We start from the raw sequence: 27,814 nt of genomic DNA, 5'->3' as shown, positions 1-27,814 counted from the left end.
CAGGCCTATGGAGAATAGGTAACCTTGAAACAGTGAAAAACGAAAATGTCTGTAATTCACTATTAGGACATGCTACACACACCAGGGCATTCCCTACCTTATACTTACAATGCACCCTGCCCTTGGGCTTACCTTAGGGGTGTCTGATATGCAGAAAAGGGAAGGTTTAGGGACTGCCTAGTAGGTGCACTTGCCAAGTCGACATGGCAGTGCTAGACTGCACACAGGCCTTGCAATGGTAGGCCTGAAACACACTTTACAAGCTGCTTCTGAGGGTGGCACAACCAGTGCTGCAAGCCCACCAGCAGCATTTGATTTACAAGCCCTGGTCACACATGGTGCACTGTACTAGGGTCTGACAAGTAAATCAAATAACCCAATCACGGAGTCACTAATTAGTACATCAATTTAACATATGGAGCACTTACACTGTGGCACTGAATAGCAGTGGCACTGTGCCCAAAGCATATAACCAACAAAAACATATCAAAAACAGAGGAGGCAATCCGACAAAACGGAAGCGAGACTCTCCAATGATACTAGGTCTAACACTGATCATATTGTTGAATTGATAAACTATTGAAAGCCCAGAAATGTCGATTCTTAAAATGTTCTATGTATGTACCAGAATTATGAACTAAACAAATTTCCTTTGAAAGCAAATGTGATTTTGATCTTTTGAAGTAACAATTAAAATCCTGTTGCTAATAATAAATTTCACCGGGGCTACTTTCTGCACATGACATACAGGAAGACAAATGTTAACTTTGAAGGCTTTTCATGGGTATCAAGAGGAAATTTAAAATATGCACCTTTTACCCGTAAGCATATAAAAACGCTCACTGTGCAAAACGTGCTGGGCTTTTAATATCCAGAGGGCTGCGTTTTGTGTGCAATTACGATATAACTGCTTGCTGCACAGTTTTGTGGACAATTATAGACAGGTAATTGTAAGCTGTATTCAGAATGTCTACAGGGCGACGGATTTTGTGAATGCGGAATCCATATTCATGCCTGAGCCATGGGTCGCTCTGGGAAGGTTGCTGGGAGATTGCACAAAGACGTGCACTGGAAGTGTGGGTGGAAAGAAAGAACATGCTTCTCTATGGGAAGCCTTTCTGGTTGTTGACTTTCCATCAGAGCACCACAAAATGGTGACAAGCACAGTTTGCGTCTCCCACATACACAGCAGAGGGGCTGGGACTTTGCCACCCACGCATCCTGTGCGTTTATGTGAAACAAGGAAGGAGCCGTGATTGCAGGCCATGGGTGGAAAATATGTGATTAAAAGTACGTGCATGCCACCTATGTCTTGAATCGATTTACTATAACCAGGCACCGCAAACGATGTGCAAACTGCATGCTTTTTTGTTCTTAGAATTAAAAGAAGGGTTGTATTTTACTCAAAGGTCAATGCATGCGTGGTCCCTTAAAAGGGGCCGTGTAATTAGATTTACAGGGCCAACAAGGAGTGCTATACTGCGAAAACAACGAAGTTCGGGAGTTTTCATACCGAGATGGCGCCTGCTCAAAGCTGAAAACCTGGCAGAATATGAGGCAAAACATGCATTAATATTGGGGGTGCTGAGCATTCCTGCACTCTGCTAACGTGTTGGGGATTTTGTCCATAAGATTTATTATTTAGCAAGCAAGTATAGAAAGTGTAAAATTCGTTCTGGGTGAGAGTAGCTTTTCCTTTTTTCATCTTCCTTAACCAGCACAAGGGAAACCTGCCTACAATGTATCCTATTAACTCCATAATGTGTAACCTCAGGGGCGGGACGCCAACATAACAACTTTTTGTTTTTGTTGTATGTATATATAATCACACCAAAAAAAAGGAGGGACTTATAAAGTGTTTTTTCCCCTAATCATGAATTCAACATCACTTGGTATGAGCCTTTGTCGAGTGCATCTTCGCTGTTTAAATGGCTCGTAGCTGTGCAATTAGCACAACCAGTGGAAATCCATCTCACAGTGTTACTGAACTAAAGGGCTGAGTTAGAATTTGGCGGACTGGGTTTAATCTGTCGGGATGGCAGAATGCATTACCTGTTTCTCCTGAGTGGTCTCCGACCATCAAATGTTGAGATGACCACAGTCATGGCCGATTTCTATCAGTGTAAAAGTTTAAAGGAGTGTACCATCTGCCATGACGGGTGGCTGACACACTTTTCAAAAGTTTTTTGTTTTACAAAAACAAGCTAACCGAGTAAGATCTTGTTTTTGAAAAATAAAAATCTAATTGAACCACATCTTGGAGAAAACTCCCAGAGTGTATGTGGCTTTCTTTCCTGGGCCTCACAACCAGGTTTTTCCTAGCGGTGATGGACGGGAAACAAAGGCATTACACCCTCAACCCTAATGAGGTGAAGGGATGGCGCAATGCTGTTCCTTCCATGCCTCTTACTTCATTGGGCTGCTGAAGGGAGTATTCAATTGATGTAGCCAGTGGGGGCCCCGTCAATGGAATAGTTATGGTCTACCCATCTCTAAATGAGATAAGAAGACTTAAAGTTTCACTGACTGTTGCATTTGCAATAGAGTGCCCTATCACCCAATTTAAATTGGGCCCTAAGAATTACAACTTTGGGCCTGATTTAGAGTTTGGTGGAGGAGTTATACAGTCACAGTCACGATGGATGGTCCGTCTCTCTATTACAAGTTCATGAGATCTTGTGGAATTTCGAATAAGTAGTACAGGCTAGCCAAGTTCTAAATCAGGCAGTTAGTTCACTTATTAGAATGTTCAGTATCTATCTTTCAAAGATAGATCTGAAAGTGCCTCACCAAAATGTAAGCCCCCAATGGAAAAGCTGGATGAAGAACATATATTCACACAGTGGTCTCATCTTTTAAACAGACTGCCTGTTATGAGACAGTGCTTAAATTGACCAGCTTGCCTATTTTTGTCCTGAATAGTGCTCCAGACCCCTTCAATGGTATGTTCTTGATAATTGACACGGCAATTGACACTCTCACTCTAATTTCTCTCCAGATTAAGTCCAAAACTCTGTTAATGATAACACCTACATTCAGTCACCCATGCTTCTCTGATTTTTTATATGTAGACTTATTGAGACCTTCACTCTTGATAATATCCAACTCGTGACCTCATGGTAATTTGAAGTATTACTTCCCTATTTCCACACACACCAGGAGATGCAGTTTCAAAAGCTTTATTATGTCCTTTAGAAACATTGTGTGACCATCGAACATGTAATTATTTGTATCATCCAAGAAAAAGTATTGGTGGGAAATATTGAGCAACGATAGATATAATAGCAATCATGCATGCTGTGTAAGGAATGATAGTAGTGAACATATATACAATTGATGGAGGGTTCAAGGGGCAGTTTAACGACCAATGCACAGTGAATATCCCCCTAGTTAGCTTATGAAAAAACAACGAATAACTGTGGGTCTTAATCAAAACTATGGCCCAGATGACCGGTCGGTAACGGCCGATTTCGGCCGTTACCGACCGGTATTTGGCTTTTGAGATGTAGGGGGATTGCAACAGGCCATTTCGGTAATTTTACCGATTCGGTAAATATACCGGTCGGTAAATTTACCGACCGGTATTTTTACAGAATCGGTAAAATTGAGATGTAGGTGGGACTCTTCTGAGTCCCACAAGACCTACAAATTCGGTATTTTACCATCAAATTCAATTTGATGGTAAAATACCGATTCTGGGGCCAGATGTAGGTAGAACTTATTTACCGATTCTTAATTACCGAATTTTACCGATTCGGTAATTAAGAATCGGTAAATAAGAAGGGGGATATGTAGGAACATCCAGATGTTCCATTTACCGAATCGGTAAATATCTGTATTTACCGATTCGGTAAATACCGACCGGTAATGCTCCATTCATTGCTATGGGCTTTGAAGCCCATAGGAATGAATGGGGCATTACCGGTCGGTATTTACCGAATCGGTAAATACCGATTTTGACAAGGGTGCAGGGGGTGTCACTTTGACACCCTCTAGCACCCCCAAAAAAGGTTCGGGGCCATGTGGCAGGCATACCTGCCCTAAGGGCAGGTCTGCCTGTCATATGGCACAGGTGTGCATGCACACATGTGCATGCACACCTGAATCGGTATTTTACCATCAAATTGAATTTGATGGTAAAATACCGAATTTGTAGGGCTTGTGGGACTCTGAAGGGATCTTTACTGAGAGGTCAGACCTCTCGGTAAATAGCAAAAACTTAGAAAAATGCTTTTAAAAGCATTTTTCTAAGTTGCATGTTGCACACACACATGTCCTTTGGACATGTGTGTGCGCAACACCTGTTTCAATTTGCATTTAAGGGGTGCTACAGGGTGTCCTTTGGACACCCCTGGCACCCTTTAAATCGCTATCTTATTTGCGATTAGCTAATTGCTAATCGCAAATAAGGAATACTCCCCAATCATTCCTATGGGCCTTTTGGTCTATAGGAATGAATGGGGAGTTATTCCTTATTTGCGATTAGCAATTTGCTACTCGCAAATAAGGAATGTGTAGGAATCGCTATTTATTTAGCAATTCCTACATGAATACCGTTTTGTGAGTCCTTAATAGCGATTCGCTATGAATCGCTATTAGGGGCTCGCAAAACGGCCCGTTGATGAATAAGGCTGTATGTGTGGTGCAGTGATGAGTGTGGGTGGAGTGGTGTGGGTTAAAAATACCTAACTACTGGGCGGAATTGCTTTATTCTTGCTTCTAGTTGATATCATAAAAACGGTGTGAGTCTCTAGGTATTCCTGGTAATTCAATGAGTCAGGAGCTCTTCCTCAGGACACCACAGGGATCAGCCCTGTGAGTACCACTCCAAAGTGTAGTGTGAGAAAATGCCTAACAATGAGCATTTAAATTAATTAAGATCATATCCATACGACACAACAGTATTCAGCCGTTATCTATAAGTGGAAAAAAGAAGAACAAAGTTAGGGTGTGGCGCCCTGCCTTCTGCAGGATCTTCTCTGTCCCTCGTGTTTACCTAAAACAAGAGCAACTGTGCGGCACTTTAATTCCCTGAAAAAGCATGAATAATACATCTGTATTCAGGATGCTGTCATGCTATTGTGTCAGCATCTGGAAAAATAACAAATATATTCACCAAATGTAACCGTATATGCCCTCGTGAAACCGCATGCATCTGTGGTCCTGGAAGGGAAGGACATTAGATTGTTGTGCAGGGCGTTTCTAGTATTTAAAAAAACCATGATAGTGAAAGTGACACACATAACCACAATCGTAAGACAACATACAAAACAAAAAACACGTAAAGTTAAATATACTTTTGGTTAGGCTGTGCTGAGCCTCCTGGTCAGATCGGGGGATAGGAGACCTGCGATTTTGTCTAAAAACGGAAAAGAAAGCGTAATTACTTTTCCGCGGATGGTGGATAAACCGCATTTGGCTGCCAGGGCAAACTGTGTGTGCCCTCCGTCTGTTGTTTCTACAAAGGAATGGACTTACTTGTCACGATACTCTCCTTGCTGGTTTACCTACTCGGCATCCCTCGAGACTGGATGATTGCATCTCAGTGGCGGGAGCCACTAGTTAAAGGAAGTGTTCCCGCCTAGTCATGTGTGCAAAACTAGAGCGGGGACTTCTCAAAATGGCCACCAGCTAACAGGCCAAAGGTGTATTCATGTTGGATATCTCGCTATGAAAAATGCAGACAAGCATACACGGTGGGACAAAACATGGTTAAACAAAATGGGTTCTGAAAATGATGTTGATTAGTATTATCGAGTATGTCAGTAAAAACTTTATGTGGCTATCAAAAAATATCTCGAATGTTTGCTGATAATGTGAAACAGCATTTCAGATTTGGGTATTTCAGTGAAAAAAAGAATGAATGACTGATTTAAAAATGTAAAAATATATGAGGGAACATTGTTTTTACCTCTTAGTTACTTAGTGTATGTAACTCAAAAGGTACCAGGGTGACATTGAAAAGGTTGGCAAAAAAAGGTTATCAATTTTTGGTCACAAGAATAATGATCATGTAGTCATGATGTCGTTAAGTTGATGGTTTTCTTAACTGATAGTTTTTTAGTTTTTTATAAAAACTGGACTCTCAGGTACAGAAGAGTTCAAAAGGGAAATTCATCTGGACAGCTGTCCCCATGGAATGGCGTCATTGATGCCTTGACTGTCTGTGTAGTTTGTACACCCATTGTTGCTCTTTCTGTAACAGGCGTTGTTCAAGGTTATCATTGTTTCCAAGATGCTCTAGAATCACCCATTTCATATCGTTGGGTGTATGGTGTTTTTAAATGAAGTGCGATGTCATTTTTGTGGTGTTTCTCTTACACCCAATGTTGCTTCGATGCTCAATTATTCTTGTGCTCGCTTTCCTGGTAGTCATTCCAATGTAATGTAAATTACAGATGCAGGTGATCATATATACAACGCCAGAAGTATTAAAATTGGTGAAATTGCGGATTTCCCCTGTCATTTTGTTGTTAAATTGTACCTTCTTCGTCACACTTGTCAAGTGGCAGACACTGCAGTTACTGCATGGGTAGTGTCCAGTGGGCAAAGTTGTGAGGGTGCTTTGTTTACTTCCCTTGTTTTCAGATTTTGGACGTGTGTGGACTAAGTAGTCTCTTAGGTTTTTTCCTTTTTTGTGACTGAACATTGGCTTGGGGATATTGAGATTGCTGCAGTTCAGAGTGCGCCAATGTTTCTTAATGATTTTGGTTACCTTATCAGAGGCGATATTGTACGTAGTGATACAGATGGGTCTTTTATCACCCATCGCCTCTTGTCTGATTTTTGGTTACAGGAGTGTCTCTCTGTTATTATTTGATGCTCTTTTCTTTGCTTTTGTGACTAGATGTTGCGGATAATGTCGGTTGATGAGTTTCTCAGTGAGGTCTTTAGCTTGTTTGCTGAAATCCTTTTTCTCAGTACAATTGCGCCTCAATCTTAAAAATTGGCCAAAAGGCAGATTCTCTTTCAGCTGTCTGGGGTGGAAGCTATCATAGACCAAAAGACAGTTCCTTGCAGTGGGTTTAAAATGAGTAGTAGTGATCAGGGTGTCTGCAGTTGAAATGATGTTCATGTCTAAAATCACGGGCTGTGACCTACTCATGGTGTGAGTGAATCTTAGAAAAGGGTCCTGGTGATTGAGCCAATCCATGAAGTCAGTTGCTTCAGTTTCAGTCCCTTCCCATATCAGTAAAACATCGCCGATGTATCTTTTCCAGAGGCCTAGATGTTTCCTGTAGAGGTTGGAGTCATTGATGATCTTTTGTTTCTCCAGGTGGTGCACATAGAGTCCCGCTACACTCGGCGCAAAAGTGCTGCCCATGCTGGTACCATATATCTGGCGAAATAGGGTGTCCTCAAATCTGAAAAAAATTTCAGTCAGGGCAAGACGGCAGCATTCCAATATAACGTGTCTTGGTGTCTGATATATCTATGTGTTTTCAAAAAGGACATCTTCCAATATCTGTAATGTTTCTGTGTGGGGGAGGCTCGCATATAGACTTTCCACGTCTAATCCAATTAGGATGTTCTTGGTAGGGTCAAAATGGAGGGCTTGGAGTAGGCAGAGTACTGATTTTGTGTCCTGGAGGTAAGTGTCAGTGTTTTGAATGATCGGTCTCAAAAATGCATCTGCAAATTTGGACAATGGTTCAAGGTTTGAGCCAATACCAGACACAATGGGTCCGCCTGGTGGTTTTGTAATTGATTTATGAATTTTTGGTATAGTGTAGAAATAAGGGACTGTAGGGCTAGTGTTCTCTAAGAAATCAGCTTCCTTTTTTGTCATCCAAATATTTGCTGTTGACTCTTCTACTAGGAAGGCGATCTCTTTTCTGAGACGGTCAGTGGGCTCTTCTGTGATCCTAACATAGTTCCTCTCATTTGCAAGGAGATTCAGGCATACTTCTCTGTGGGAGCTAGTATTTTGTAATATTATAGCACCTCCTTTGTCCGCCGGTTTTATCGTGATTTTCTTCACTGCTGCCAAGTTTTTCAAAGCCTCACTTTCATTTTTACTGAGATTGTGGAAGACCTTAATGGATTTTTTTGGTTAATCTTGCTGATTTCCTTCATCACAGCTTTTTCAAAAGCCAATAGCTCTACTGGGAGGCTTGCGTTCGGTGGTGTGAAATTAGATTTTTTGTGAAGGCCCGTATCCCCAGTGTTTTCAGTGATGGGTGGTTTGTCTTTAAAAAAGACTTGGAGTTTGATCTTTCTTATGAACTCATTAAGTTCGTGGGCTAAAAGAAATTTGTCCATATTTGGGGTTGGTACAACACCCAAGCCCTTTTCTAGGACTTTTTGATGGATGTCAGTGATGGGGATGTTAGACAGGTTTACCACTAAGCTGGTGGTTTGCTGGCTGTTGGTTGTTCTACTGGGCTCATGGTCCTGGTATGGCTCATTGATACTTCCAGTGGTTGTGCCTATTGCACCCGTTGTCCTCTCCTTGACTTCGCCCTCTGTGGTCCCCTTCCTCACCCTAAAAAAGAAGAACTCTGTTGTTCATGTGTCTGAGATTGATCCCAAAAGGTGTTGGGTTGTTGCTGGTATTGTTGTTGTTGGAATACTGGAGGACCGTAGAAAAAAGGCGGTGGTTCGCCATATGGTGGTGGGCTGTAGCATCCTGGCCAGTTAAAACTGTGCCCTCCTCTGTTCCTGAAGCGTCCTCCTCTAGAGCGTCTAGGTCAATTTCGGGTGTTGTTCTTGCTAACATCGGAGTGATCTGAACTTGTGTCTGACCCTTCAGAGTCAGTGTTATATCCTGGGTTCCTACCAGAAGAGACATAATCTTCTCTTGTGTATGGATATATTTTCTCATGTGAGAAGTTTTTAAAGTCTTTTTTGAACTTAGTGTATTTCGTATCTTTCAGGCTGATTTCAAAGTTAGTCATCTGTTTGTTTAGTTCTTCTAGACGTTTTGTAGTGTAGTTCCTATATTCCCAATAGGCTCTGCGACAATAGTTTATACTGCAGCTTAGACTTAGGACTAAGGTCAACTAGGTCTCTGCCGATTATATTAGAATTAATTATGTGTGTGGCAGCTAGCTCAGAGGTCACTAGAAACTTTCTCGAAAGTACAAGAAGGGATTAGTTTCTGACAACCATATAACATGAAAAATTTGTTTCCCAAGAATAAGAAATCAATCTTCAGAGTCGCGGAAACAATAGATAACTATTTTACTCAGTCAATCGTGTATACTTAGTTTCACTAGAGTTGCTGAGAAATTAGAGAGACGGGCGTTTTCAATAAAAAATAATGATTGAACAGTCTTCTATCTCAAGCATGAGAAATGTACTGCTACAATAGTAATGCTGGTTATAAAGAATAAGGCATATAATACAAACAGTATTATAAAGTAGTACTGTAAAAGCATGATATGGTTTCTAAGCCATAAGTTGCTTTAAATAGATAAAATGCATAAAATACATAAAATGATAAAAGAGATGGCTAAAAGTACTCAACTGGTGCTTCTAAAATACGCCTACCCCGATGTACCTGACCTAAGCCTAGCACAAGGGAAGAAATAAGTTTAGGAGTAGGTTTAAGTTTAGTATTCTTTGCCTAGAATCTGCCAAGAGTCTAATCAAGAATTCTCTAAGGGTCTAATCAGCTCCATAACTTGGTTTAGAATGAAGGAGGTCTTGTATCTCTCTCTCAGGACTCGATCTCCCAGATACCCGCAAGGGTAAGCTGGAAACACCGGAGCTGGATTTCTCGGCAAGAGAAGAAACAGCGTCTCTCAGTGCGTCTGCTGGAGGGTCGGCTTCCTTCGGCACTTGCTGCTGCAGGGCGTCGGGCAAGTAGTTAGTAGATCTGCTCCAAGAACCACCGCATGTTCGTTCGGGCAAATGTAGGCATATTTATACCATGAAGGTGCCGAGTTTGAAGCATTATTGGACTTAATAACGTCACTCAAAGGTTCAATTCCCAGAAAACTCCAGGATTTCTTGGATAACTTAATATTCAAGCAGGGGGAGGATCCTAACTGCTGAAGGCGGGTTTTTCCAAGAAATCGTTGTGAATTCTCGGAACTTAGTGGAAGTAACCTTGCCGTATTTGGGCTGTAAGGCTCAGGCCAAATATAGTAATGATTTCTATGCCTATATAAGGATAGGGTAAAGTATACCTATATAAGGGCATGAATCGGGAAAAGTTACACTAGGGTCCTAGATTCGTTTACAACAGTTTTTTTTAAATCTGTTACATTCTGGAAGCTCTTGAGACGTACTTCCAATTTGAGTGCCTCAACTTTCATTTCTTCACATAACCGTCCTGCTGTTTTAATAATTAGCACCAGCCAGTCCCTGGTGCAATGCCAGGAAATGAGCGGCCAATCTGTTTTAAATTTTTTATCCTGTTGAAAAATAAATGGTTAGTTTCTTACGATCAACTCATGTGGGGCGGTGTTTGATCGCAGATATTCAGCCATCATAATGCCATGTACCAGGGTTATGACTTTGTTCTTTTTTAGTACTGATAAGGGGAGCATGGAAGCTATCATTCTTTCCACCTCTTCCTCTGAAAAGATGAGGCCTGTACCCTCAGCCATGTTTTTATGTGTCACTTGAAAAAGGGGTCTGGGAAAATGGAGAAACTCCCACAGCTTTACGCTGTAAATTACGAAATACAAAAGAGGGGGGAGTTAGAGGGATGGTTGCTAGGTTCACCCTCCTAATCTAGTATATGAGAAACCAGGATCCAGAATGCCGGATAGAGAACCTAGCTAGTAGAGCAGATCACTATCCGTGATAGATATAATCTTAAAAAGGAAAAAAATATCCTTTTTCTTGAGTCCCCTCACTCACCGGAGTTTCCCCACGGTGACATGCTTCATCATTGGGGCCTCCCACCCCGCTGCGGGTTGAGGCGTGCTGCGACTTATGAAATACGTAGGAGCACTTGAAGTGAGGAACTAAGGGGTCCATTAGGATGGCGGGCGGATCGCCCCCGCAAGGCTGGCTGTAGCCACTGCCGACCTGGCGGGGGCGATCCACCCACCATCCTACCCTTATTCACCCCCCGCCATATTAGCATGTTGGGGCAGACCACGGCAGACGGAAAGACCGTCCGCCGCTTTTCCGCCCCGGTCACCTTGCGGCCGGGGCGGAAAAGGTTTAATATGGTGGCGGTGTCTATTAGACACCGCCAGCCATATTAGCATTGCCCATAACAGATGCCTTTCCGTGGCGGAAAGGCATGCGGTCTTCACTTCGGGGGCCCCCTGCGGGCCCCCGGAGTGAAGGATAGGGAGGGTGCACACGGGGGGTACCTGTGGTACCCCCCTGCATTTACACTAACAAAGTGGGACCGCCCGCTTATGGCGGGCGGTCCCGATTTCCGATAGAATGGCGGGCGGGCTAAGTCCACCCGCCATCCTAATGACCCCCTATGTGTGGTGCAGTGATGAGTGTGGGTGGAGTGGTGTGGGTTAAAAATACCTAACTAGTGTGCGGAATTGCTTTATTCTTGCTCCTAGTTGATATATTGAAAACGGGGTGGGTCTCTAGGTATTCCTGGTAATTCAATGAGTCAGGAGCCCTAGTAGAGTGCCAACATGTTTCGAGCCGTACCTCTAAGTTCTTCTTCAGGACACCACAGGGACAAGCCCTGTGAGTACCACTCCAAAGTGTAGTGTGAGAAAATGCCTAACAATGAGCATTTAAACTAAATAAGATCATATACATACGACACAACAGTATTCAGCAGTTATCTGTAAGTGGAAAAAAGAAAAACAAAGTTAGGTTGTGGTGCCCTGCCTTCTGCAGGATCTTCTCTTTCCCTCGTGTTTACCTAAAACAAAAGTGACTGTGCGGCACTTTAATTCCCTGAAAAAGCATGAATAATAAATCTTTATTCAGGATGCTGTCATGCTATTGTACCTGCATCTGGAAAAATAACAAATATATGCACCAAATGTAACCATATATGCCCTTGTGAAATCGCATGCATCTCTGGTCCTGGAAGGGAAGGACATTAGATTGTTGTGCATGGCGTTTCGAGTATTTAAAAAACCCCATGATAGTGAAAGTGACACACATAACCACAATTGTAAGCCAAAACACAAAACAAAAAACACGTAAAGTTAAACATACTTTTTGTTAGGCTGTGCTGAACCTCATGGTCAGATCGGGGGATAGGAGACCCACAATTTTGTCTAAAAACGGAAAAGAAAGCGTAATTACATTTCCGCGGATAAATCGCATCGGACATACATTGCAAACTTTGTTGAAAATGGCAGGGTCAGCACACGCAGTGTCCAGCATCTGCCGCCCCACACTTCCAGAAAAACCACAGCTGAAACATGGGGCTAGGGAGGCATGTGATCATGACCTTGATAGGCCATTGATGTACAAGCAATGGACATACTGCTGCACATAAGTCAGAAGCCATCACGGTGAGCAGCTGCTTGAGGATCATACACTTCAAGTTCTAACATAGAGTTTATTATACACCTATGCGGCTATGCAAATACAATGATGACTGCTGTGAAATGTGGCGGCATGAGGGAGCAAGGTTTCTACAGCTTGCATGGCAGTGCTGTGAAGTCTATGGCTACTGGCAGGAAGTGAGTGACACATTTTCCAAGATGATTGATGTTCCTCTCCCTGCGTCCACTATGCTTGCACTCCTAGGCTATACGGCTGAAATACAGTCACCACATAAAAAGCTTGTAGCAATGAGACTATTGTTGGCTGATTGTAAAGTGGCATGCAGATGGGGCAAGGGGAGAGCCCCCAAATTCAAGGACTGGCATTTAGATTTCATTTATTGCAAGGACCAGCTATCGATCTATGCGGAACTTCCGCCTGCCTCGTCTCGCCCCAGAGAAATCTGGGAATCTCTAGTGGATTATTTGCAAGAACACTCGGACTGAACTTGTGCATGCTGGTTGGGTTGGTTGAACTGGACATCCGGGCTGGGGCCCTCTGAGGCAGAGAGGAAACAGGAAAATATGTATTTAATTTGTCAACGAATGCCACCCCATGAGCAGGGATGGAGGTATTGTCAGATCCACTGTGGTGTACTCGTAATTAGTGGAATTCTGTGCCCATTTGACTCCACATGCAAATGTGTGTCGCAATCTGCTGTAGATACCATTTTGTGGCACGACATTCAGATGTATATATGCTTATTGACCTTGTTGTGCATCTGTGTGCTGTATTAATTTATGCTTTGCTGTACCTAAGTGTAAAAATTAAATAAAAAAATAAAAATTGAAAAAAGCTGGCAATCACGCAAAGTCGCGACTATTTGTAGTGAGAAAGCTGCATCTTGAGTAGAAAATTGACTCAAGCAGCAGTAAAGAAGTAGTGCCCTCTGTTTTTGTGCTGATTCTGCAGCAGTGAACAAGCTCCCAGCGCAAAAAATCAGTGTGATGTGCTGCTTCTGCCTTGTCACAGAACTCCACAGAATCTTTTGGAGTTTTTATGTACCTCCATGGTATTCTGCAGAGTGTAACTCAGTGAGTTCGGCTCACCCCTAATCATTAATGAATGTAACCTGCTATGGTGTCACAAAAGTGGAGGGTATAAAACACACAGACGTGCTGTGTTTTATTTAATCTATCAGTTCAACTGAAAAAGGCAATGTATGTAAAATAATCACACTCAATATTAAGAGGTTTCATTTACTATTTCCACTTCCATGGAGGATTATAGTTTAACAATATTAGCACACTTTTGAAGAAAAAAGTCATCTGATTTTTTCAAATAAATCCCTGTGCTTTAAGAAACCTTAGAAAATGATGGTCTCCTTTTCATCAAGTGTGTTACAGGCCCCAGGGTACTAAATGATCACATTTTGCTCAGCACATAACCTCATTGGTTTATGTCATAACAAAATAGCATTTTTGTTAGAAAATGTTGTCTATATTTCATTATCCTTAACAAGTGACTACATAAGGTATATTTTTGAACAGAAATATAAATGTAGTGCTCTAATCCATTTCTCGGAAAATACTTCCATGATATGAGGGAGTGCTGCAGCACCTCCCACACCCATAGTTCTAACCACAGTTGGCAGAAACAATAATTCATTCATGTTATTGCCAAATACATATCAAAATGTATACCTTTGCATGTTTTATTATTCACTGATTTTAAGAGGAAGTTGTAATACTTTGAATCCATGTGAATTGTGTAAATCAGTAAAACATCTTGCTCATGATTAACTAAACGCACATTGATACATTTATAATAAGAATCATTTTATTTATAATAATAACAATAATAATAGTGCAAATGTCTAATTCCAGCTATTTCCCAAGGTCTTATATTCAATATAGGTACCATAATATAGGCCCCGGTAACTTCATTACCCTTCACCTCTATTCTTCCCTACATTACACTTGTCACGGTTTACAGGGACTGACCTTTTACCTAGATGTGACACTGCATTCAGAACACAGGTTTTCCCTAGTTCGAGATCTCATACATTATGAATGAGGATTCTTGGAAGCACAGCAGGACGACCATCTCCTGTATAATATCTATGTATAAAGTGCCCGCCATCATCCTTAGGCCGACACAGTAATACAGCAAGGTAGGACCCCGGGGGAGATTTGTGGGTATATATACATCACATCTTGCTAAGATATCGCAGAGGAGACCGAGACTTCACGGCCAACACACTGACCAGAGAAGCTGAGGTTCCTGCATGCTGACACTCCAGCTCGCAGTGGTCTAACATCCCTTGCGTTGGACACACCGTCCAACTCAAGACCATTACGGGGTCCCACCGTCTTTCACTTCAGCTAATGGGGTTGACTAAATCCTAGAGGGATTCTTGGTTTAACACCTACACACATGCTAGGTACACTTAGGTACATCTAGTTAAAGAGGCATTGTAGGAGTACGCACTTGTGTGTTTTATATACTTGAATGTATTCATGATTACTACAATATGGTTGAGCTTTACCATCCATATACCTCTTTAGTACTGCTAATCATCACTGTCTAATGGTCAATGCAGCTCATCTAATGTACACCAGAATAACAACTGTTCAATAATTTCTTATTGAAAACTCTCAGCCTGTTTATTCTGTGTATTTCTCTGAGACAGACTTAGTAAGCACGAGTGACTACGTGAAAGGTAGTATATTGATTCCACGATCATGAGGGATCAGGGTTGTCACGTTTGATGGTTGCCAATAACTATTCTCTCCCCGTAAAGAGGAGATTCTAGTGGCACTGTGAGCTAGCTGAATCAGATGGCCAACATACCCAGTGGGGGTGTTCAGAGTCAGTCTGACACCAATCATACATTGCATGCTATCCAAACACGCAGATACTTTATAGTATTTATAAAAACTACATGACAAAGGTTCACTGCCTCACAGAATATATACTATATAGTGGTGAGTGGGCAGTGGCAGTGTCCCAGCCACTTTGAAAGTCACGCTACCTGTTGTGCACAAACTGGTGTTTGAAACTGTTTTAACTGCTAGGGCCTTTGTGGGGAGAGCGATTTAGGCTTCCCCTTTTTTAACATTGTATTGCTTGCATTGTGGGGAGAGCGATTTAGGCCTCCTCGCTGCTATATTTACATTGTACTATTGTTGACACTGCTAAGGGCTTACCTGCAGGCACACGTCACCGCTCCGGGGGGCTGCTCTTGTTTTTTCTCCTTCCCGCCCTGTTCTGACACGGTGACAAGCACCGATTGTACGGAGGGCGTGGAAGGTCCAAAGCAGACACTTCCGGTGCGCGGGGGAGAACGGTCAGCGGTCTAGGCTATCTGGACGCTGAGGGAGATAAAAAGCATGGGAACCCGGGCCTCGAGCTGGTGAGTGGGCAGTGGCAGTGTCCCAGCCACTTTGAAAGTCACGCTACCTGTTGTGCACGAACTGGTGTTTTAAACTGTTTTAACTGCTAAGGGCTTTGTGGGGAGAGCGATTTAGGCTTCCCCTTTTTTAACATTGTATTGCTGGCATTGTGGGGAGAGCGATTTAGGCCTCCTCGCTGCTATTTTTACATTGTACTGTTGTTGACACTGCTAAGGGCTTACCTGCAGGCACGCATCACCGCTCCGGGGGGCTGCTCTTGTTTTTTCTCCTTCCCGCCCTGTTCTGACATGGTGACAAGCACCAATTGTGCGGAGGGCGTGGAAGGTCTGAGGCAGACACTTCCGGTGCGCGGGGGAGGATGGTCAGCGGTCTAGGCTATCTGGACGCCGGGGGAGATAAAAAGTGGATGTCCGCTTGGCCGCGCAGCGGGCGCGCCGGCGGTGCGCCGAAGGCGTGCCAAAGGCAAGCGGTCTGGGCCGTCTGCGCCCGTCCGCTGCGCCCATCCGCTGCGCCCGTCCGCTGCGCCCGTCCGCTGAGCCCATACGCTGCCGGACTGGTCCAACAGGGTTTAGAACACAGTGGAGCAGAGATCAACTCCTGAGTCTACGCACTAAAACCTCCAACCCATGCTATCATAGCATGAGAGTGGAGGAGGACGTATGCTGCAAGTACTGTCAGTATGCATGCGGCGCAGGAGGCGAGGGAAAACAGAAGTACACCAGCCTGGTATGTGGGCTACTCAATGTCAGATCTATGTGCAAACGCAGACTAGACATTTATCATCTACTTACAGAGAAACAATTTGATCTCCTGTTCCTCACGGAAACATAGCAAGATTCAGACTTGGATGTCAGCGAGGCTCTACCGGAAGGGTACCTGATGGTTAGGCGGGACAGGCCTATAGGTAGAGGGGGGGAATAGCCATTGTTTTCAAACAACCACTGTGTTGCCAAATGGAGCAAATGATGGTAACAGACAGTGAAGCAGGTGCCTTCACTATTAGGGTGAACGCTGGCACTACGGTGAAGGGCTTCCTGATTTACAGATCTCCAGGTCCCCTCACCCGGTTCACAGACAGCTTGGTGGAGGGAATCACGGAAGCCGCTTTGCGTAGAGATAAATTCCTCGTGTTAGTGGACCTGAACATACATTTTGAAGACCCTCTTGACAGAGGGGCGGCAGGCTTCTGTCAGGAATTGCAGGCACTACAGCTCGATCAGAGAGTAAAGACCCCCACGCATCAGCAAGGCCACTTATTGGACCCGATATTTTCCAATTGGGGGGAAGTGGAGGTAAATCCCCCCATCCCGGTCCCTTGGTCAGACCACTTCATTGTGCCCTTTGTGGTGCAGATTCGGGGAGCAAGAGCACTGGAGCAGCCACCTCGTAACTATCCTAGCCGGAAATGGGTGAAATTTTCTCAGGCTAGGTTTGAGGAAGCACTCACTAAGGGAGGGAGTCCGGGCGGATCAGATGGGGAAACGGCTAGTAGTAATCTGGATAAGCGTATAACAGAGGCACTGGAAAATTTTTTGCACCACATAGTTTTTAAACGGGATGTTTTTTAAGGGGTCCGATCTACTCTAAAAAGTAAAAGTAGAATCTAAAAAGTAAAAAGTAAAATGTAACACCTGACCCTGACTTTTCCTGCATAAATGTTCTTTTTAATGTTCTTTTTTAAACATCGTTTTATATGTATACTACATCCCTGTACTGTATTTGCTGAAATATGAATGAAATGTAATCTCCATCTTTATATTTCTTTATATGCCTTTATATGTTTTTATATGTTTTTATATGTGTTTGTAGTATACTTTTATGATTTTAACTAATCGAATAAAGTATCTTTGACTCTGACTCAGGCACTGGACTGTACTGCCCCTCTCTGTTTGACCAATGCTGGGTGCCGCACACAGAGAACGGCTCCTTGGTACAACGACGAACTGCGTCTAGCTAAGGCGCAATGTAAACGCTCTGAGAGACAGTGGAGGGTGGCCTTCTTGACCCAGGCTAAACAGGAATATTTAGCTAAGAGGAGGGCCTACCATGGGCTGATTAGAAAGGCAAAGGCAGCTCACTATGCAAAGAGGATTAGGGACGAGGAGAACTCCGTGAAGGAATTGTTTAAAATTTACAAAACTATCTCAGTAACCAAGTCCACCGCTGCGCCTGTGGATTGCTCAGTAGACTCATGCAATCGGATTGCGGAATTCTTTGCTGAAAAAGTTGCTAAAATTTACTCATCCTTTCCGGGACAAACCAAAAATGGGTCTGAGTTTGTAGAAGCGGTTGGGGGAGTTAGGGGACGATATGCTCCTGAGAATTTTACTACCCCCTCCCCAGAGGCATTAATACAGGTCTGCAGATCGATAAAGTCAGGCTCCCCTAGGGATCCTGCTTTGCCCAAGCGGCTGGCTGAAAGCCTCACGATCCTGGAGCTCTATATTAGACATCTGCTGGATGTATCCTTTGGTACTCACATGGTGCCTATGGGGTGGAAGCAGGCGGTAGTTCTCCCCCTTCAAAAGAAGCCGAATATCAGCTTTGAGAAAATGGAGAACCTCCGCCCCATCTCATTACTACCCTATATGGCGAAAGTGGCGGAAAAGGTTGTGAATACCCAGCTGATGGAATATGTGGAGGAAGCGAGCCTCCTTCACGCTACTCAGTTCGGATTTAGACCCCGACACTCTACGGAGTCGGCTCTACTCATGGCGGTCGAGACCATCAGGCACGGGGTGGATGAGGACCAAACTATGGCCCTGATCCTCCTGGATTTAAGTGCAGCATTTGACACTGTAGCACATGTCACCTTGCTACAGTGTCTGAACGAAGGTGGGATCTCGGGTGCTGCACTGAAATGGATCCAATCCTTCCTGGCGGACCGGGGTTTTCAGGTCGGACAGGGGGACTGTTACTCTAGAACTGTCAACTTGGGTCAGGGCGTACCACAGGGTTCGTCCCTGAGCCCAACTCTATTTAATTTATATGTCTCCCCAGTAGCAACTGTAGCTGAGAGCCATGGGCTGCGCATTGTGTCCTATGCCGATGACACGCAGCTGGTCATCTCCCTATCGCGTGCGCCCGATCTTGCTGCGGACAGGTTCAGAGCATGCATGCAGGAGCTTGCCTCCTGGATGTCGACCAACTGCCTGAGGCTGAATGGCAGCAAGACGTAAGTGCTCGTGGTGGGGGGGGCCGTCGGTGTGGTCATCGGCATGGTGGCCTTCCTGTTTAGAGTCGGCTCCAACACCATGTCAGGAAACCAAAAATCTGGGTGTATGGCTCGATGCTGAACTAACATTTGTGCCCCAGATCAGCCGGGTGGTGGGGGTGTGCTTTGGCATCCTGAAAGGCCTACGAAAGGTTCATGAGCTCCTCCCTACGGAGGCCAGAAGGACGTTGGTGCATGCCATTGTCACCGCACGATTGGATTATGGCAATCTTCTCTACCTGGGTGCCACTAGCAAGAGCCTTGACCGCCTACAGGTGTTACAAAATGCCGCGGCTCACTTGGTCTTGAAGCTGCCCAGAAGATCCGCCTTGAAGGCCGCGTTACAGGCACTTCACTGGCTTCCGGTGAGAAGTAGAATTGAGTTTAAGGCTCTGTGCACGTGCCACCGCATTATGGGCGGTAAAGCACCTAAACCATTACAGGACCTTATCACTCGCTACGAGCCAGCCCGAGCCTTGAGATCCTCTGGCTCTGGGCTACTGATAATCCCCAAAGTGAAAAAGGCACACATGGGGGGTCTTTCCAGTTTCTTGCACCCAGAATATGGAACAAGCTCCCGCTGGAACTGCGCCTGGAACCGTCCGAGTCCAGATTCAGGGGAAAGTTGAATACCCACCTATTTGGTCAGTAGATTGCCTCTCTGGGCTGCTGTGACTGTGCTGCTGCCACTTTCCATAGCGCGGGAACACGCCGGTGTGCGTAACCAGGCGCTTTATAAACCTTCCCATTATTAATATTATTATTATTATTATTATTATTATTATATTTACTCTACATAGAGAAACAACTCGGCTATAGTCATTAGGCAATTCTATGTTATTTTACTTTACTTCACACATTTAACTCTTTCCATCCTTTTGGTGAGTTTCAGTAGTTTGTTTCTGTTGTAATCCATAACTGCACTTTAAAGTTTAAAAATATAATTTGATTATATTGAATAAGATACAATTAAAAGATATTCAGCATTCAGAATGAGAAATACATTAGAATATCAAAAATAGTACAGTTGTATAACGGGAAAGGGATGCATACACCATTCATGCAAAATACAGTCCGATAAAAATACATAGAAGAAATAACAATACATACGAAGTAACATTCATTATAAGGACAATGTTACTGTCAGAAGTTTGAAAGTCAGGGAGGTTGAAAAACTTCTTGTGCACAAGGTGGAGCGATCAATGTTGGTTTGGCATATTTGTCCAGAAAGTGTGTAACTGGGGTCTATAAATCTTTTTGCTTTAAGACTAGTGATATAGGATTCAAATAGGTAGTGTCTAGTCTATGGTTCGGATATACTGCGTACCACTATGCTTTAAAACTTAATTGAGCAGAATATTTCCAATTTCATGTTATCCCTTCACTCGCTCTTGTATATTATCGGGGTCGTCCTAGACACTCTTATCTGTCAACTCAAAAGAGGGAAAAGATCTGTAACATTATAAAAAAGATAGACATATTTCTTTTAATAATATGGATTATACAATTTTTTCAAAGGCATTAGCCTCAAAGCTAGAACCCTTTCTTCCTAATCTTTTGAGAAAGGAGCAATCAGGTTTTGTTAGGGGGAAGATACATATCGGATAACACTTGCTTACTCTTTGACATTCTCTCGAAACACAGGTATGACCAAACCCTTAGCGGCCATCCCCTTGAATGCCAAAAAGGCTTTTGACTGTGTGAATTGGTCATTTTTATTTCATACCCTCACTTGGTTTGGTTTTTGTCCTAAAATCACTGCTTTAATCTACCTTCTAGGAAAAAAACATGTAAATCTGATCAAGTAATGGGAAATCCATACATGTTATGTGAGGACAACTTATTAACTGCCAGGAGCATCCTCAAGTACAGTGGCACTACAGTCTTATTCATGATTGAGCAATTGCAACAGGTACCATTAAGTCTTACGCTTTAGGGTCCGAATTTATGAAAAAGTGGCACAGTGCAGCAAGCCACCTTGCTGTGGTGCTCTGCATCACTGGGAAAGGGCAGGACTGTGCCGTATGTAAGGCAATATGGAACATTCCTCTCCTTTCACCTGCGCTGGTGCAAAATGGGCTGTCTAGCGCCAATGCAGGTACCCTTGCACCATGGTGTAAGGGTGCCTCCATTGCATGCAGGATAGTTTCTGTAGAGGAAGGAGCACTGCCCTGCACAAGAAGAATCATGAGCAGCTTTTTTCTCATTCTATGTGTGCTGTAGAATGCAGCACACATAGAAAGTGAAAAAACGAGGAAAGAAAAAGCTATTTCTACTCATTAAGCCTCTCGTGGGGAGGCATATCTTTTTGGTGCTTTTCCAGGATTTCCTGTTCTCTTTAAATTCTGGGAATGCATCAAAATAGATGGATGATCCGTGGGACCCACACAATACCCATGGAAACATTTCCCAGTGCAAATCAATACAACGCAGTGATTTGTGATGCATTACTGTACTGGAGACTTATGACACCAAGCAGAGCCACGCAAGTGGCCTTGCATGGCTTCATAAATCTCATTTTTCATTTGCGTTGCTCTTACGCCACATTGTCTGGTGCAACAGCGATGCAAAGGGACTCATAAGTATGTCCCTAGGTATTTAGGAACTTGTAAAGGTATTTGTTTCATTACACCCTCAATTCACAAGGAACATGTATCAAGCAAAAAGGGTTAAGACTCCCGTTAGACAGAACAAAGGTCACCATTGAGGAATCTGATTCACCATAATCTTCTAGTTGTTTCTTTCCTCCACTTTGCCTTGCCCTTGCGTCACCGTACAATCATCCACATTGGTATATCCTTTGGCAGCTAAGGATGAAGCAGAGGACTAGAAGAATCCATGTTCTCTCTGCAGCAGCAGCTCAAGATTTTAACTTAATGATTTGACAAAAAGCCAAACCCATATGTTTTTACACTACCTGGACAACATGGATCCTGAACCTTCAATGGCTTAGCAGGTGCCACACCAGAAGATTCCAAAGAAATTGTAAAGCCTATGGCCAGTATTCAGTTCAAATCAGGAATCAGCACATCAGGAAAATTACAAATTGAATTGGAAAGAGATGCTCAAATCGATACCAGGGACTTTCCACATCCACAGGAGCCTTGTTGATTGATCTTGGATCTGGCTTGTTTTTATGCCTCACATCATCCTCATTTTTTCTGGAAGACTTCTGTGCCACCTCTACTATCACCTTGGTCCTAGCAACCTGTTTCTGTAACTGTTATAGGTTCTCATTCATTTGACAGCTCTGAGAGATTCTAGCAGATATCACCAAATATGATATAATCATGCTGCACTGACCTTGGCCCCGGGTTGCTTGTTTCTGATCCAGGGAGGACCTGGCCTGGCAGCTCGGGCTGGACCGTTCCCATTGAGAACATGGTCAAGGTGGATTTGCATATGGCTGGGTCTAAACTGGAATGGCGTAGCGTGCAAAAAAAGATGGATGTTTACCAAGATCTTTGACTGGGGGTGAATGTTTTATTGGCTCAGCATTCTCTGTGTCTTCTGTTATTTTGGCAATTGTCACCCTAAGTGGGAAGGGTATGCCCAGACATGGGTCCCATGCTCGCTACGCCACCAGATTAAAGCCAGACTGGCTGATAAGGAGTGAAACCCTGAAACTGGTTCAAGGATGCTTGTTTCTGGAACAGGGAGGACCTGGCCTGGCAGGGCGGGCCTGTCTGCTTCCATGGGGAACATGGTCAAGAGTGATTTGCATATGGCTGGGTCTAACCTGTAATGGCATGCCGTGCAAAAAGCTATGGATTTAGCCCAGATCTGTGACTGCGGATGAATGTTTGTTTGGCTCTGCATATCATCTATCTTCTGTTAGTTTTGCAATTGTCACCTCAAGTGGGAAGGGCATGGTCAGATTTGGGCCCCATGCTCACTACGCCACCAGATTCAATCTAGCCTGGCTGATGAGGTGTGAAACCCTGAAGCCAGTCCAAGAATGCTTGTTTCTTGTCTAGGAAGGACCTGGCCTGGCAGTTTGGGCTGGACTGTTCCCATGAGGCACAGGGTCAAGACTGATTTGCAAAGGGCTGGGTCTGAACTGGGGTGGAGAAGTAAGCTAAAGAACAATGATGTATTCAACCCAGATCTGTGACTGAGGGGGAGTGTGTGAAAGTTTCAGCACTCTGTCCATCACCTCCTTGTGTTTGCTTTGTTTGTCCTAAGTTGGCAAGGTATACCCAGACATCGGTCCCTTGCTCACTTTGACACTGAATTCAAGCTAGCCTGGCTGGTGAGGGGTGTTACCCCAAAACTGGTCCCAGGGTGCTTATTTCTGGTCCAGGGAAAACCAGGCTCGGCAGTTCGTACTGAACTGTTCCCATGAGGCACAAGGTCAAGACGCATTTGCATTCAGCTGGGTAGGTACTGGGGTGGCAAAGTGAGCTAAAGAACGATGATGAATTCAACCCAGATCTGTGACTGGGGTTTAGTGTCTGAAATGTTTCAGTGCTCCATCCATCATCTCCTTGTAATAGCTTTGTTCACCCAAAGTTGGCGGGTGTGCCCAGACTTGGGTGCCTTGCTCACTTTTCCACTGGCTTCAAGTTATCTTGGCTGATGAGGGGTGTTACCACCAAACAGGTCCCACGGTGCTTGTTTCCGGTCCAGGAAAGACATGGCTTAGCAGTTTGGGCTGGACTGTTCCCTTGAGGCACAGGGTCAAGACTGATTTGCATATGGATGAGTCTGATTTGGGGTGTCGAAGTGAGCTAAAGAACGATGATGAATTCAACCAAGATCTGTGACTAGGGGTGAGTGTCTGAAAATTATCAGTGCTCTGTCCATCATCTTCTTGTGTTAACTTTCTAAAAGAGGTATTTTCATAATTGTAATTTAAAATCTGACTTCACCATGAGTTAGGATTTTACATTTGGACAGAGACATCAAGCATGAACCAGGCACCGTTTACCATATAGAAATTACACTTATAAAATGTAATAAAGTAATCCAAAGGTTCTGCTATGGGAGAGGTAGGCCTTGCAGTAGTGAAAAACAAATATGAACATTTTTTACTACCAGAACATGAAAAACTTAAAGTACATGCCCAACTTTTTAAATACACTACACCCTTTCCTTGGAGCTGTCCAGGGCCTACCTTAGGGGTGTCACATATATTGAAAAGGAAGGTTTGCACCTGGCAAAAAGATTTATTTTGACAGGTTGAAATGGCAGTTTAAAATAACACACAGGCTCTGCAACAGTAGGCCTGGGACATGTTTAAAGTACTACTTAATAGGGTGGCACAGTGCTGGTGGCGCACAAGTAACATTTCATTTACAAACCCTGGGTACATGTTGTGAATTTTACTAGGCGTTTAAAAGTAAATGAAATATACCAATTTTGTATAGGCCAATTTTACCATATTTTAAACAAGGGATGCAAGCACTTTAGCAATGGTGAGCAGTAGTAAAGTGTGCAAAGTCCTATGGCCAGCAAAAACAAAGTCAGAAAAACACGAGGTCAGAAGGCAAAAAGTTAGGGGTGAGCCACGCTAAGGAAAGCAGGTCTAACAAATACCTTTTCAAAGAATTATTTTTTAACTTGACAAGAAAGCTCCTTTCATTGTTGAGTAAACTAGATTTCCACCAGCAGCACACTTTTGACAGGCAACACCATTGCTGCCTTATATTTTAAAAATGCTATGTTTAATTTTACAGCAAAATTACCCGCTGTAAAAAAGTGAAGTATTAAATAGGATGGATGGTAGTCCAGTAAAATAATAATGTCACTAACCTGTTAGGACCAGTGAAATGCTACATTCATTTAAAACTGAGCTTAACCCTTAGTAGCTAAGTCACAGTGTAGAAAGGCTTAACTTAGAGAAAAGGTGTACAAAATTTAGAAGTACCAAAACAGCAAAAAAGTCAAAGACACAAGACAATACAAATTCCACTCCAATTTATAAAAATAGAGAAATTTAAGAAATTAAGGAATAATAGTAATAACTTGTCAAGGGGAACCCCAAAGTGACTAGATTAACAGGTGCTCCACCCCCTATTGGCTAGGGAACAGAGCAGACATGCTTAACTAAGGGCAAAATGTAAAGTATGTATATAGTAATAAAACAGTAAAAAGTCAAAACACCAAATAATAAAATTCCCACTGCAATTCAAAAATTATATGTTTAAAAAAAATTGACCACAAAACAAAATAGAAGGGAAACCGGCGATATGCATTTTTAAAGATTTATGTGAAATAAGCATCAGAATGCACAAAACACCAATGATGATATATTGAAATTGTATGTCAAGATCTATGCGATTGGGGGCTGAATGCGACAGAGCTCTTGTCATATAAAACAAGTGGGTTGGTCTTAGTGAAAGTCTGGAAGTCAAAAGGGTTGAAAACATTTCTAAGACCCTCTTCAAAAAGGGACTTTGTAAATTTTGAGAAGAAAAATCCTCACTGAGTGAGCCACTGTTGAAATTGTAGCCCCCACCATGGAACTGAAGTAGGTTGGTTCCGTTGGAGCTCTGGAGTTTTGGAAATTTCTTGCTGAAGATTTTGTAAGTCCCAATGCAGAATGGGATTTTGTCCTTTTCCAGAAGTACTAGAAGCATTGAGCAGGATGAAGTTGAAATTCAGTCCTACACTGTGGAATAGCCTCTGTTCACGTCCCACTGGGGCTCTAGAGGATATGTTCTCAAGTTTCCAAACTTTCATCTATTGCCTCAACAACCACAGGGTTCTGCTTGTAAGACCTGTTGGGAGGGCACTTCAAGACTCTCGGGATATCAGGTAGAGGCCAAAAGCAAGTTCAATTCAGCCACTGGTCAGCTGAGTACTTCAGAGTAAAGACTACTTGCACCTTGTTGTGTCCCTGTAGCCAAATAGGAGGCCGGACAATTAGCACTTTGCGTCCACTTTTGTGTCTTGGGTACAAGAGGAAGCAGATCCAGTACTGCAGGACTCCTCTCAGGCACAGCCCCCTTATGAAATTCCACAGGTCTAGTAAGTGTTTTAAAGATGCTGCCTTCTGATACAATATTTATGCCCGGCACCATCTAGTAGACGTAGATAACCCTTGGGCACTTCCTAAACAATGGGGTTCCTGAGAGCAACCCTATCCAATTTTTAAGTAGTTTCTGTTTGCAGTAAAGTTTCTGTTTGCCTACTGCAAACAATCCCCCAGGTCTTTCACTCTCAAAGTCCAAGATGTGGAAACCCTCATCCCCTTGTGAAGAGCCTGGCCAATGATCAGTTTCCTCCTAGGTGGTCACTCAAAACTGGTTCTGGGGTAGCTGTCCTTCTACTGCGTTTGGTGCCACAGTAAGTAGGAGTAGATTTCATGATTAGAAAACCACTGACATGCAACTCTATGTAGTGTTTGTACGTTTTAATATATCCCTGCAACGAATGGTATGTAGGTAGCACATTACACTGTGCTAAGAAGAGGGTGCTAGAGCACATTTGTCCTATTAGACATAACAACAGGCAGTACCCAGTAGCACGCCACTTCCATGAGTGTCATTTTCAAAATGAGAAATTATCGGAGATGGTGGTGATTGATTCTGTTACGATGGGGGTCAGAGGTGGTAATCGTAACTTGTCACTGCGATAATTGGAATCCTGGTATATTAATGATTTTGATAGTTTGGCACCTAACGGTTTACATTCTAGTGAGGTACTTGGCGTCCACTTGATTGAATGAACACAATGTAATATGACAATAAATGTATGCAGTTTTCAGGCTTTTCAGTGATTTTAAATATTTTTAATGTTTTAGGTGTGGGCACTTCTTCTACTTCTTGGGCGTAAACAGAGCGAAATCTTGGAAAATATAATCAAGAGGTTGCTGAGGGCTAAATTGGTTAAGCTGATTCATTAGACAAATAATTCTCGAATGGGGCAATTAATTATGTATTGAAGTGCAGAAAAACAGTCATTGTTACAGTATATATATATTGTGGGTCATTTGCCCACTTGGGCAGGATGACTAGTGCATGGATGAAATAGAATCTAGCATTGATGTAAAATTACAGTATACTACTGTGTATGTGCTTAATCAGAAGAGATAACTGACGTAAGGATTAAATTGACCAATCCAGCAGTTAATCTGTGCATGCTCGCGCGATACAATGTTTTGTCATTGTACTGACATGTATGCCCACTTGGGCGGGATAGCGTGAGAGAAGCAATATGTAGAACCCAGACGGGCATTCTAATAAATGTTATTGCAGTTTAGGGACCTTTTTGGAACTATTAAGATTATACCACAACGGTATGAGAATTATGGGAGTGTCGAAGCACAAATTTTCTGTAATTGGGAATAATTACATTTTTCTTTTAAAGTTGGGTAAAAACCATGAAGTAATAATATTGTTTCATCTTCTATGAACTGCTTCCAGATATTTAAAGATTTTATTATATGAATATGTTGCCGAAAGGACATTCCAAAATGGCCACCAAATGTTGTAATTCTGTTTTATACACTATATGGGTGTTCAGTCATTTTTTGATGTTTGGTATTGAATAAAATCATGTTTAGATTCAAATGCAAGTAGAAGCGTGAGCAAGGCGCAAGCCTGAACGTGTCCTTTTTCAGCAATTAAAAAAAAATTTCAGCATACCAGGCTGTCCGAGTGCTTTCTGTGGAGGAGCACAGAAGTGTTGGAAAAAAATATATATATACATCAATCAATCAGTACATTTGTTGAGCGCGCTACTCACCCGTGAGGGTCTCAAGGCGCTGGAGGAAAAAAAAAGGGGGGTACTGCTACTGCTCGAATAACCAGGTCTTGAGGTGATCCTTGAAGGTGAGATGGTCCTGGGTCAGTCGTAGGTGTGC

The sequence above is a fragment of the Lissotriton helveticus genome, chromosome 7, assembly GCF_964261635.1.
Source record: "Lissotriton helveticus chromosome 7, aLisHel1.1, whole genome shotgun sequence".
NCBI classification, from domain to species: Eukaryota; Metazoa; Chordata; class Amphibia; order Caudata; family Salamandridae; genus Lissotriton; species Lissotriton helveticus.
This window is presented reverse-complemented; position numbering follows the sequence as displayed.